This window comes from Lipotes vexillifer, unplaced genomic scaffold, assembly GCF_000442215.2.
Source record: "Lipotes vexillifer unplaced genomic scaffold, Lipotes_vexillifer_v1.1 scaffold1675, whole genome shotgun sequence".
Lineage (NCBI taxonomy): Eukaryota > Metazoa > Chordata > Mammalia > Artiodactyla > Lipotidae > Lipotes > Lipotes vexillifer.
The window spans coordinates 544,446-554,741 of record NW_006784891.1 but is presented as its reverse complement, the minus strand read 5'-3'; the positions used below and the strand labels follow the sequence as shown (position 1 = coordinate 554,741).

At 35.2% G+C, this 10,296-nt stretch overlaps 1 protein-coding gene across 1 annotated transcript in view; it reads right to left on the bottom strand.

Moving 5' to 3' along the window:
* The window catches only part of DISP1 (dispatched RND transporter family member 1), a 65,180-nt gene extending 56,213 nt beyond the window's left edge, over positions 1 to 8,967 (bottom strand). The window contains exon 1 of the mRNA XM_007457024.1: positions 8,834 to 8,967. The gene's annotated coding sequence lies outside the window, so the exon portion shown is untranslated. The remainder of the gene's footprint in view (positions 1 to 8,833) is intronic.
* Positions 8,968 to 10,296: the final 1,329 nt, after the last annotated feature.

The window sequence follows — 10,296 nt, the reverse complement described above, 5'->3', positions numbered from 1 at the left end:
GGGAAAGAAGTCCAAAGTACATCATGTGTGAATAAAACCTAACTGCAGAAGAGCCTATGTGGTATGAATCCATTTCATTAAAAAAGTGGCAGAAACACACATGTATGGTTAGTATATACACAGATAATTTCTAGAAGGACATAAGAAAATGCTAACATTGTTTCCTGCTGGAGAGTTGGACTGGGCCATTTGGAAGGGTAGAGAAGACTTTCACATTTTACTTTCTGTACTGCTTGCAACTTTTACTACAAATGTGCCGTCTTCATAGTAATAAAATATTAATGAAACAACATATAAAGTTTCTAGCACAGTGACTAATAATGAACAGAAGATAACTATTATTAAAATGCAAAAACAGAAGCAAACTTATTTCACCTTAAAGGGTAAACAGTCATCTCTTCACTGGATGCATTTTTAATTGTTTGTCTTCCAGTATATATCTGCTTTCTTACAATAGCACCCTACACAATATATCAAATAACTGGATAAAGCAGGAAATCAAAAAGGATTTAAGGAACAAGAACAGATGAATACAAACTATTCGGAAAAAGGTTTTCAATATATCTTATCTCCCAGCTTCCAAATTTTGGGAAACATAAATTATTATTTGTTGGACTAAAGCTATCTATGAACCAAAAGTATCATGTCTAGTTTCATAAGCATTAAACAGAGAATACAGAGAAGAAATATAGAGGCATTTCAATCAAATGTAAAGAGAAAAGTCATCAGAGCTCATGTGATTAGAAGGTTCAAACAATTACATCCTACTCTGGGCTCAGGACACTTACCCCTATAAGATCAAAGGAAATGACCCTGCTTCAAAGACTTAAAAGTAGTATCTCATTGAAAATGCTATCATATAAACATAGTAGGAACTGCTGGAATTATGGAAATTTATTCATCAACATATTACATGTGAAAATATGCTAATGACACACAATTTACCCAAAAGATGCCATCAAACTATTTAGGTGGCTCAACATCCAAAAAGCGTTATGAAAGCCTCTTAGTAGCTCCTTGCAATTGGAAGCCATACTGTTTTTTGTGGCCAGAAAACTGTCAAGTTAAAATCTAGAGGTAAGGTTGAAGAGAATACACAGACATGTTCCAATTACCACAGTAACCACTCAGCAAAGCCATCACTATCCTTGACAAACACAGGGTTCAGATAGCCTGAAGGAACAACATCTTCATCTGCATCAACAGTTGCACTGGTACACCTCTGCGGTATTGCCAAACACTTTCACACACATGATCTCACTTGAGTTATCCTCCTAATAGCCCTCAGAAAAACAGGTGTGGCAGGCATTACCGCTCTACTTTGCAAAAGAAAACTTGAGACACAGAGTCTCAGATGGTAAGGCCAGGAAGTCTGATGCTGAGGTTTTGAGGGCTTTCTGCTAAACTACATTCCATAAGCTTAGATAATGTATTCCAGAATAACCCTTTGCTTCATCAGATTCATAACATCAAACTTAACAATAAATGGCAAGACTGAATCAAAAACAAGATCCCGTATTGTAGCCAATCATCTTTTTCAGAAATGATGTTCCCTATAACACAGTTTCACTAGACAAAATACAAAACACTGATAACAGTGTTTCTCAAACATAGGGATCACTTGGGGATGTTGCTAAAATGTAGATTCTGATACAGTCCATCTGGAGTGGGACAAGAATCTTCCAACAGCAAGCCCATACCGTTGGTCCCTGGAACACACATTGTGTAGCAAGGCAAAAGCACAAACTAGGTGGGGAGGCTACAAGAGAATCAGGCCTAAGTAATGGCAAAATGATGCCCAATTAAAGCAGAATGGATGCAACAAGTAGGGAAATGATACCAGTTAGCAGAGAAATAAAGTCCTGTTTTTCTAATTAAGACAGAAAAGTAACAAATTTTAATAGTAGAGGTTCTAATTGATAACCAAGTTTAATTATGGCTTATTTCGGGACTCCTAAACTGTTGTGTACATAGAAATAACAACCAATCAGATTTTAATCTTTTTAGTGTAATGTATATGGATTGAAGCACCTTGCCCAGTTAATTGGGTGAGACAATCTTTTTCTCTCAAGTGGTACTACATATTGGAGATACCTGAAGTCTTTTTTTTCATACCAGTTATAAAGGCAGTTTGGGAGTACCTGGATTCATTATGCACCAAACCTGTTTTAATATGAAATTGGTCCCCTAAAATTGCTTGATACTTATCCTAAAATGATGGTCTCATTTCTTATCACTGGTACCAAGATGCCCTATTAATATCTAGTGCTATAACAAGAGAAAAAACAGCTGCTCTAAATGTACCAGAGAAACAGACAAAGAAGTATATTTGTGGCATCTTCTAGAGTGGGACTGTTAAAGCTGGATGGTAGAAGGACATCAGCGAGGTTTTTTCTCTAGGAATATATTTCCCTTCAAAGGGCTATTAAAATGTTTTTTTATCATCTCACTGTGTCAGACACTTTCCTCAAAATACCTCTATGAAGATTTTATTAAACCCATTATAGAGAAAACTGAGGGTCAAAAATATTACAGTGTAACTAATGCAAATCACATGATTGGGATTCAATCTTAGACCAGCATGTCTCTGAAAGTGAGGCTTTTCAACCAACCTCAAGATGCTTCTAGGGCAATGCCAAGTTCATCTAGCTTTTATAGGACCACTAGAGGCTACTGATATAAAATTCAGTCTGAAGGTCCACGTGAAAAATATCCTCTGAATTCAATATTTCCCAAGACAGTTTTAAAAAGTATAATTCAGCATTCAAGAGTGTCAGAGACATATTTTACTGAATTAAAAGAAGTGCTATCTACCCATGTATCATATTATCCAAACCTGAAAAGCAAGATAATGGATTAATCTTTGTTGTCATGTAGTGTCTGGACTATTTCAAAATAATGTAATTGTGACCTGACAGCAAAATCTGTATCTTTAATTAAAGAATCAGGCCCTCTTAAGGAACTAAAAAGTATAGTCTTAAATAAAGAAACATAATCTTCTCTCCTTCTGAGATGAATTAAATTTTCTTATTTTTCTTTCAGTTCATGAACTTTTCTACAATTAAACTCACCTTCAATAAGAACACTTTAAGTATCTTCATTTAATCACCTATAAGCATTTTATATGTTGCAAAGAATTCTACAGAAATTAGGTACTACCGCTATCATTCCCCTTAATCATAAACTGCAATAAATTAGAAGCCATTTTCTCAAAGAAACAATGTTATACATTTGAGAATCTATACCACTTAACAAACATTTAATAAGAACCCACTAGGTATTACTATGCTTTGCATCACACTACGAGAAAGCAAACTGTTGTGTTCTAGGAAATCTGAAAATAAGGGATCACCATTCTTTTACAATGATAACTCACTGTTGCCTAATTAATTTTTTTTTTTTTTTTTTGCGGTACGCGGGCCTCTCACTGTTGTGGCCTCTCCCGTTGCGGAGCACAGGCTCCGGACGCACAGGCTCAGCGGCCATGGCTCACGGGCCCAGCTGCTCCGCGGCATGTGGGATCTTCCCAGACCGGGGCACGAACCTGTGTCCCCTGCATCGGCAGGCGGACTCTCAACCACTGCACCACCAGGGAAGCCCTAAATTTATATTATCAAGAAGGTAGTTTCAACTTATGCTAACAAACATCATCTTTGAAAATGAAATATACCTAACATTTTTATATAACCTCTTTTAAATATGATTATACACAAGATGTATAGGTAAAGGCACCAATAAAGATAAACTATAAATGTTACATGTTTCATTTTTACAAAAACCATTCATAATATTTACAAACAGCTTAATGATACAGTTTTCCCCTTGCCCAGATTTACAGAACTATATTGATAGATAAGAGTTAAAAAACATTAGGAAGATATTATAGTGTATGTGCCATAGCAAATCTGAAGACACTGAATTTGGAAAGCAGTCTTATTGCTAGATATGAATTAGGTTGTCAAGGCTGAGATTTATACTTATGGGGTGAATGATAGGAATTTCAGGGCTGTGGAAACATCAGTCTCATTTTTCTCATGTTTTATGTTTAATGTACCTTTGGTAGAAGGTCTCTGTGGGAAGAGAAATGTGGGTGTAAAATAAAGTTTATCTTTTACAGTCTGGGATAAATGATAGTAGAGAACATTATCTTTTTAGCATAAACACTTATCTACCTAAATATATATTTCAAGAGCAGTATCACTATATTGCAGTTATTAAAGCAGTTTTCAGAGATCTCTTTTCCAAGTTCCTCCACCAAAATTATCATTCCACAAAATATTCACCACTTGTCCCCACGCTTACAAGTGTTATATCCATAAGCATCAATACCCTTAAAAAAGAGAAAGAGAAAGTATTCTTTTATCTTTGGGTTCCTATTTCAAAGATATGAATGAGTTTCAATTCTATAAAGCTGCAATAATTTCTTTTAACCCTAAGTCTGAAGATTTATGTTCATTTGCATAACTAAGAATATACAAAATAAAACTAGAGAAGTTTCTATAGTCAGAAATGTCGACCTCTGGTCTTTCAAAAAAAATTCTAGAAAGCCCACTAAAAAGTTGTTATTTAACTCAAGAATCAGCTGAGACATCCATTTGGACTCTGCTGCAAGTCTTGAAGGGAACACAATAAATATAACAAATATTCACAAAGTTACAAGTCTATTACAGTGGTTTCAACCCATTCTGCACACTAGAATCACATCAGTAATATGAAAAAAAATTACAGACACAGGGCCCTGGCCCCAGATGTTATGATTTAATTCATATTGTAATGGGATGTGGACATTAGCAGTTTTAAATGCTCCCCAGATGATTCTAATGTGCAGCTAGGATTCAGAACGACTGATTTATACTTTATTTAATTAATGCTGATCAATTTATAAGAGCAAGCAACTGCCACTCAAAATATTCAATATTGGTTCAGAAAATATTGCTTGAAATGCAGAATATTGCTGTATATTCAAAAACATTTGGACCTGGTACTCCATGTTAGACATGTATTATAGTATTTGGATTAGTTTTACTTCTTTTGGGGTTACCCTTGACATTATAAGGGTGGGGACAAGGGTGCAGGGAAGAGAAATCCTTAATAAGACATTAGTTTGAGAAACAACAGTGTGGAATTCATGTGGGACAATGTTGTGGAAACACAAAACAACTTGTCACACAGTCTCAAGTACTTATAGATCATTTGGATAGAGTTTAGGGTATAGCCAATTGGACTAACAAGTTTATTGAACCCTCAAGAAAAAATATCTCCTGAACCCCTGGTCAGTATCCAATATGAAGTCCCTAGCGTCTCCATTAAAAGAGCATGTTCCCTAAAGTTTTGTGCCAAAAAAAGAAAGAAAAAGAAAGAAAGAAAGAAAGAGAGAGAGAGAGAAGGAAGGAAAGAAGGAAGGAAGGAAGGAAGGAATAAAAAAGAGAAAAAGAAAAGGAAAAAGAAAAGAAAAAATACTTCTGATTGCATTTTAAGCATTTTAAACGTTTTAATTCTAGAGTCAGACAACCTCCAGACACCAGTCCTCCTATCTAGCCTCACATCCTAGTAAAAAAAAGAATTAATCACAAGATGCTTTGGTAATAAACAGGACCCCCAAGATGTGATAGGTTTAGCTTTAGGCCATAAGATTTCATCTGAAATTATTCTGCCTCAACTAAAATCACAAAACATTGAGCAATCTATCTGTATCACTATAGCTCTTCCCCAGTAGAAACAGGATCATGTGACTGAACTTAACTCATGTTGTTGAACAGATCACAAGCACGTCTAAAGACACCATGAATGTTTAATACTTTACACCTCTCAAAAACCTCAAAATTTAGCAGCTCAAAGGAAAAAAACATCACCGAGATAAATCAAGCTAAGAAAATTCTACATGCACATATTGTGAGGCAAAAGAATGTGAAGGGATTTTTGAAAAACGTTTTCCATAAAGACAAAAACTGAAATCAATCACCATAAAGCACTTGAAAGTTGTTTGATCTAGATGGTAACCTGTTGTTTCTTCATATTACACTTAGAATTATCTAAGCTTTTCCCACCAATGCTAAGTATCTGACACCAGGCTCCACTCCCTGCTGTTTCGTGAAGTTTGAGAAGTAGCAAATCAAATTTCCTAGAGCAGCTCCCCAAATGGGTTCTTCCCTGCAGAGCCCAGCAAATCAAGTCTCAGGGGTATCCTTCAGTCTACTGAGCAACTTGGGAAACATATCTCAAGGTATTTGTATGAGACAATTGAAGACATCCTTTTACTTAAGGGACGCTGAGATTTACTTTCAGCTTAGAAAAACATCAAATATTTGAATTGGATCAGTAAAGTAACTCTTAGCAAGAGTCTGGGTACACCTTTCATAAATCTTTTTCTATTCCTTACTTAAATTATCATTATAAATGCTTGTACATTCTGCTGTTTGCTTTCTTGTATACATTAGGTGAACTGAAATTCCATGTACATTTGTTCAAGTGGGATTCTTGTTTGCTCACAAAGGTCATTAAATCGTATTTTTCAGTTAAATAGGTGAATGTCCTTATTTAGACAGCATATAATATAAATAGGTGAATGTCCTTATTTAGACAGCATATAATAAAAACTACTGTGAATAGTTTTCTTCGAATCTAATATGTGAGCCTGAAATAAGTGAGCCTGTTGAATAGTGATTAAAATGATAAAAGAATAGAAATTAAGAGAGAGAGAACAAAGGGCCACCCTCTTCCCCAAAGTCTTGCTTTTCTCATATATTTAGTTGCTTTGTTTTATATTTTTTCCAAAAGGCTGAGAAGTTAAGCAGTTCATTTGTCTTGATCCTAAACACCGTTTTATTTCCTGTGTTAGGATGTGATCAGGAATTGTAATTTTTGAAAAATCGGAAATGTTCATACAGTCAGTGTGTCAAGGCTGTCCATCACCCATACTGAGCTATAAGAGTTGAACTGTTGAGGGTGCTCTGATCCAATCCCAGAAATGAAAGTAGTTAGAATGAAAGGTAATGAATTGGTACACAGCAGACACTGAAAAGCAGATTTCCCCAGTTGCCAAAAAAGCATTGAGTGGTTCAATACAAACTAAAAAGACAACTGGGATTAGAGTAAAATGTTGAATGAAACCACTTTATAATATATATCATTTCCCAGACTGAGGCAAGGTTAACATGTATTTACTAAACTGCTTTGTAGGTCATTCATTTCAGACACTTAAACATTACATATTTTTTCATAATCAATGCAAATAGTTCATGCTCACAATTCTATAATTCACATCTAAGATGTAAGCTATATGAAACATGGAAGATACATAAAAAATACTCTGCCTTATCTTTGTATACTAAAACAAAGACAGACAAATGAAGTATAATCATCCAATAAAATACTCCAATATTTAAGATTTGGCAAAGAAAGCATCCTAAGATAGTTTATTAAGAGACATAATTTTTAAAAAATAATGCCAAGACTATTTAACATTTTAAAAAGTAGGGCTTCCCTGGTGGCGCAGTGGTTGAGAGTCCGCCTGCCGATGCAGGGGACACAGGTTCGTGCCCTGGTCTGGGAGGATCCCACATGCCGCAGAGCAGCTGGGCCCGTGAGCCACGGCCGCTGAGCCTGCGTGTCCGGAGCCTGTGCTCCGCGATGGGAGAGGCCACAACAGTGAGAGGCCCACATACCACAAAAAAAAAAATAAATAAATAAAAATAAAAAGTAGAAATGTGTCAGCAGACATTAAAACCATGGGAGGTAGTAAAGCCACTACCAGTGGAACACTCTAGAGTTTATTTACATAGTTTAGTGACTTCCCAGCCATCAAAGGGAATTAGAGTTTTCTTAAATTATAAATTATCATCTAAAATAACCCTCTTGTGGGTAAAAAGGACATATTCATTCTTTTCCTTTCAACAGGAATACCTGTTAAAGAAAATTTTAGCAAATTGTAAAGTATGCTCTCTATTTCTTGCATTATCCCTGAAGAAAGTCATTTATGGTCAGTCAATGATTTGCATGAAATGCCTTGGTTTTTGCCAAATTTTTATCCACTTAGTTTTAAAAAATTTTACATGTTACTACAAAACATACAAATATTTCACAAGTTAAACTAGTTTGAAATTTTCTACTAGTCACATGTAAATTATCCATTCTAATTTTAAGCAAAAGTAAATATGGCAAATACATTCTTATTCCTACTTTATGTAGTAAATACAATTATAATGTAGTTGTCATTGCCACCATTAAAATGAATACAATGCACAAAACGTTTAATCACCTCAAAAACAACTTGAGGGTGTATAGCGAGATGTGCATTTAAAACGAACATTGATAAAAATTAAACTTGCTGTGGAAGTTTGGCTCGCAAGTGTATATCTTCACACAACTTCTCTTTTTATAAGTTGGAAGATGTTAATATTTTACTATTTTCTTACAATGCTTAATTCACAAAAGTGGTTAAAGTGATTCTTACAATCCTACATCTATTTTTCTACCAACTGGCGATGAGAGAAGCACATATTTTCCAACTTCTGATCTAGATAGTGGTTAAAGAAGAATCTCAAATCATGAAACAGCTAAACAACTTGAAATCTAAAGTTTCTTCCCAACTTCATTAAAAAAGCACATTTGAATAAACCTTAAGAAACAACTTACCTTACCTTACTGTGCTAGACTATCATTCAAAAAAACTTCGTAAGATTTTAATGCATTCAGATGCCGTTCAAAGCTTACACTGAAAAAAAATTGTGAGCTGGAATTTTAAATTCAATCCAAGAAGCGCACAGCAAAATTCAGTTTTTAAATAAATTCTCCCCAAATGACACATTCACAGAAGCATGAGTAAATGTATTACCTTTATGTTAAAAGAAGAAACGTCCCTGGTTCAGTTTTGTCTGCAAATGATTGCAGTAGCCACAGCCGAAACTGGCCGCAGGAACAGAGCACACAGAGAGCAACCAGGGAGTCTCAGGAGTAGCTCCTCGGAGCAGCGGGACAGACGGAATGACAAGCACATGCAGATTGCTTTGAATTAAGCATGTTCATTCGGGGCTGGAACTTTCCGTATTTGCTCTCCTATAGGACAGGAGAGTTTTTCTCCTACTTAACCCCTGGGGGCAAGGTCTCAATAATGGTAACAGCTGGCATACAGAGGGGCTTGATTTGAGCACAAGGTCAGCAAGCCAGGATATGAAGGTGACATGTAATTTCTAGCCTTTTCCTGCTTCTACAGGGAAATTGCACGAAGGACTGTTTTTAGTTATAACTTCCTTTGATCTTTTGGATTTAAAGTTACTTAGTAGATTAAAGCCATGCTAGCTGATATTATTTGCTTGCTTAGGCTAACTTAAGTGTTACAGATTCAGTTTTCTGACACATAGGGCTACTGCATTTAAAGTAACACAAATAAACACCAATCCGTGTTTATTTCCAAGTTCCGGGGATTCTTGTGTTCTTTCACAAATGGCTCTTGAGACTCTGCTTTTAAGGCAGAAAGTTCATAATTTTTAAATGAGGCAGAGTCTTGTCTATTAAAAAGGAAAGTATTATTTAAAGCAGCTGTGTTTCTCTTCAATTTTCCTAAACAAAAACAGTTTGTTACATGAATTTGACACTGCTTTTTTAGAAATTTGTGGTCCTATTGATGCCAGTATTAAAAATTTCACAGCCACAACAACATAAAAACCTTACAAAAACCTGCAAACAAATGCTTTAAATTTACACATGACATCCATTGGCAAATAAGTGATCATTTACTGCATCCATGAAATCTAACTTTTCATGACTTCTTTAATAAAAACGTATAAACAACTCTTTTAACAGGCTGTACTGATAGCAATTTCAAAATTAAAGATGATAACATGAGTAATCAAAGAAAAAATAGGTAAAATTGGACTTCATCAAAATAAAAAACTTTTGTACATCAAAAAACATTATCAAGAAAGTGAAAAGAAAACCTACAGAATGGGAGAAAATATTTGCAAACCACATAACTAAAAGGCTAGTAACCATAAAATATAAAAAACTTACAAATCAGCAATAAAAAGACAAATAATCCAATTTAAAAATAGGCAAGGTTTTGGAATAGAGATTTTTCTAAAGAAAATATCCAAATGGCTAATATGCACATAAAAAAGATGTTCAACATCACTAGTTATTAAAGAGTGCAAATTAAAACCACAATGAAAGACTACTTGACATCCACTAGGATAGCTATAATCAAAAGAAGAAACAGGGGCTTCCCTGGTGGCGCAGTGGTTGGGAGTCCGCCTGCCGATGCGGAGGACATGGGTTCGTGCCCCGGTCCGGGAAGATCCC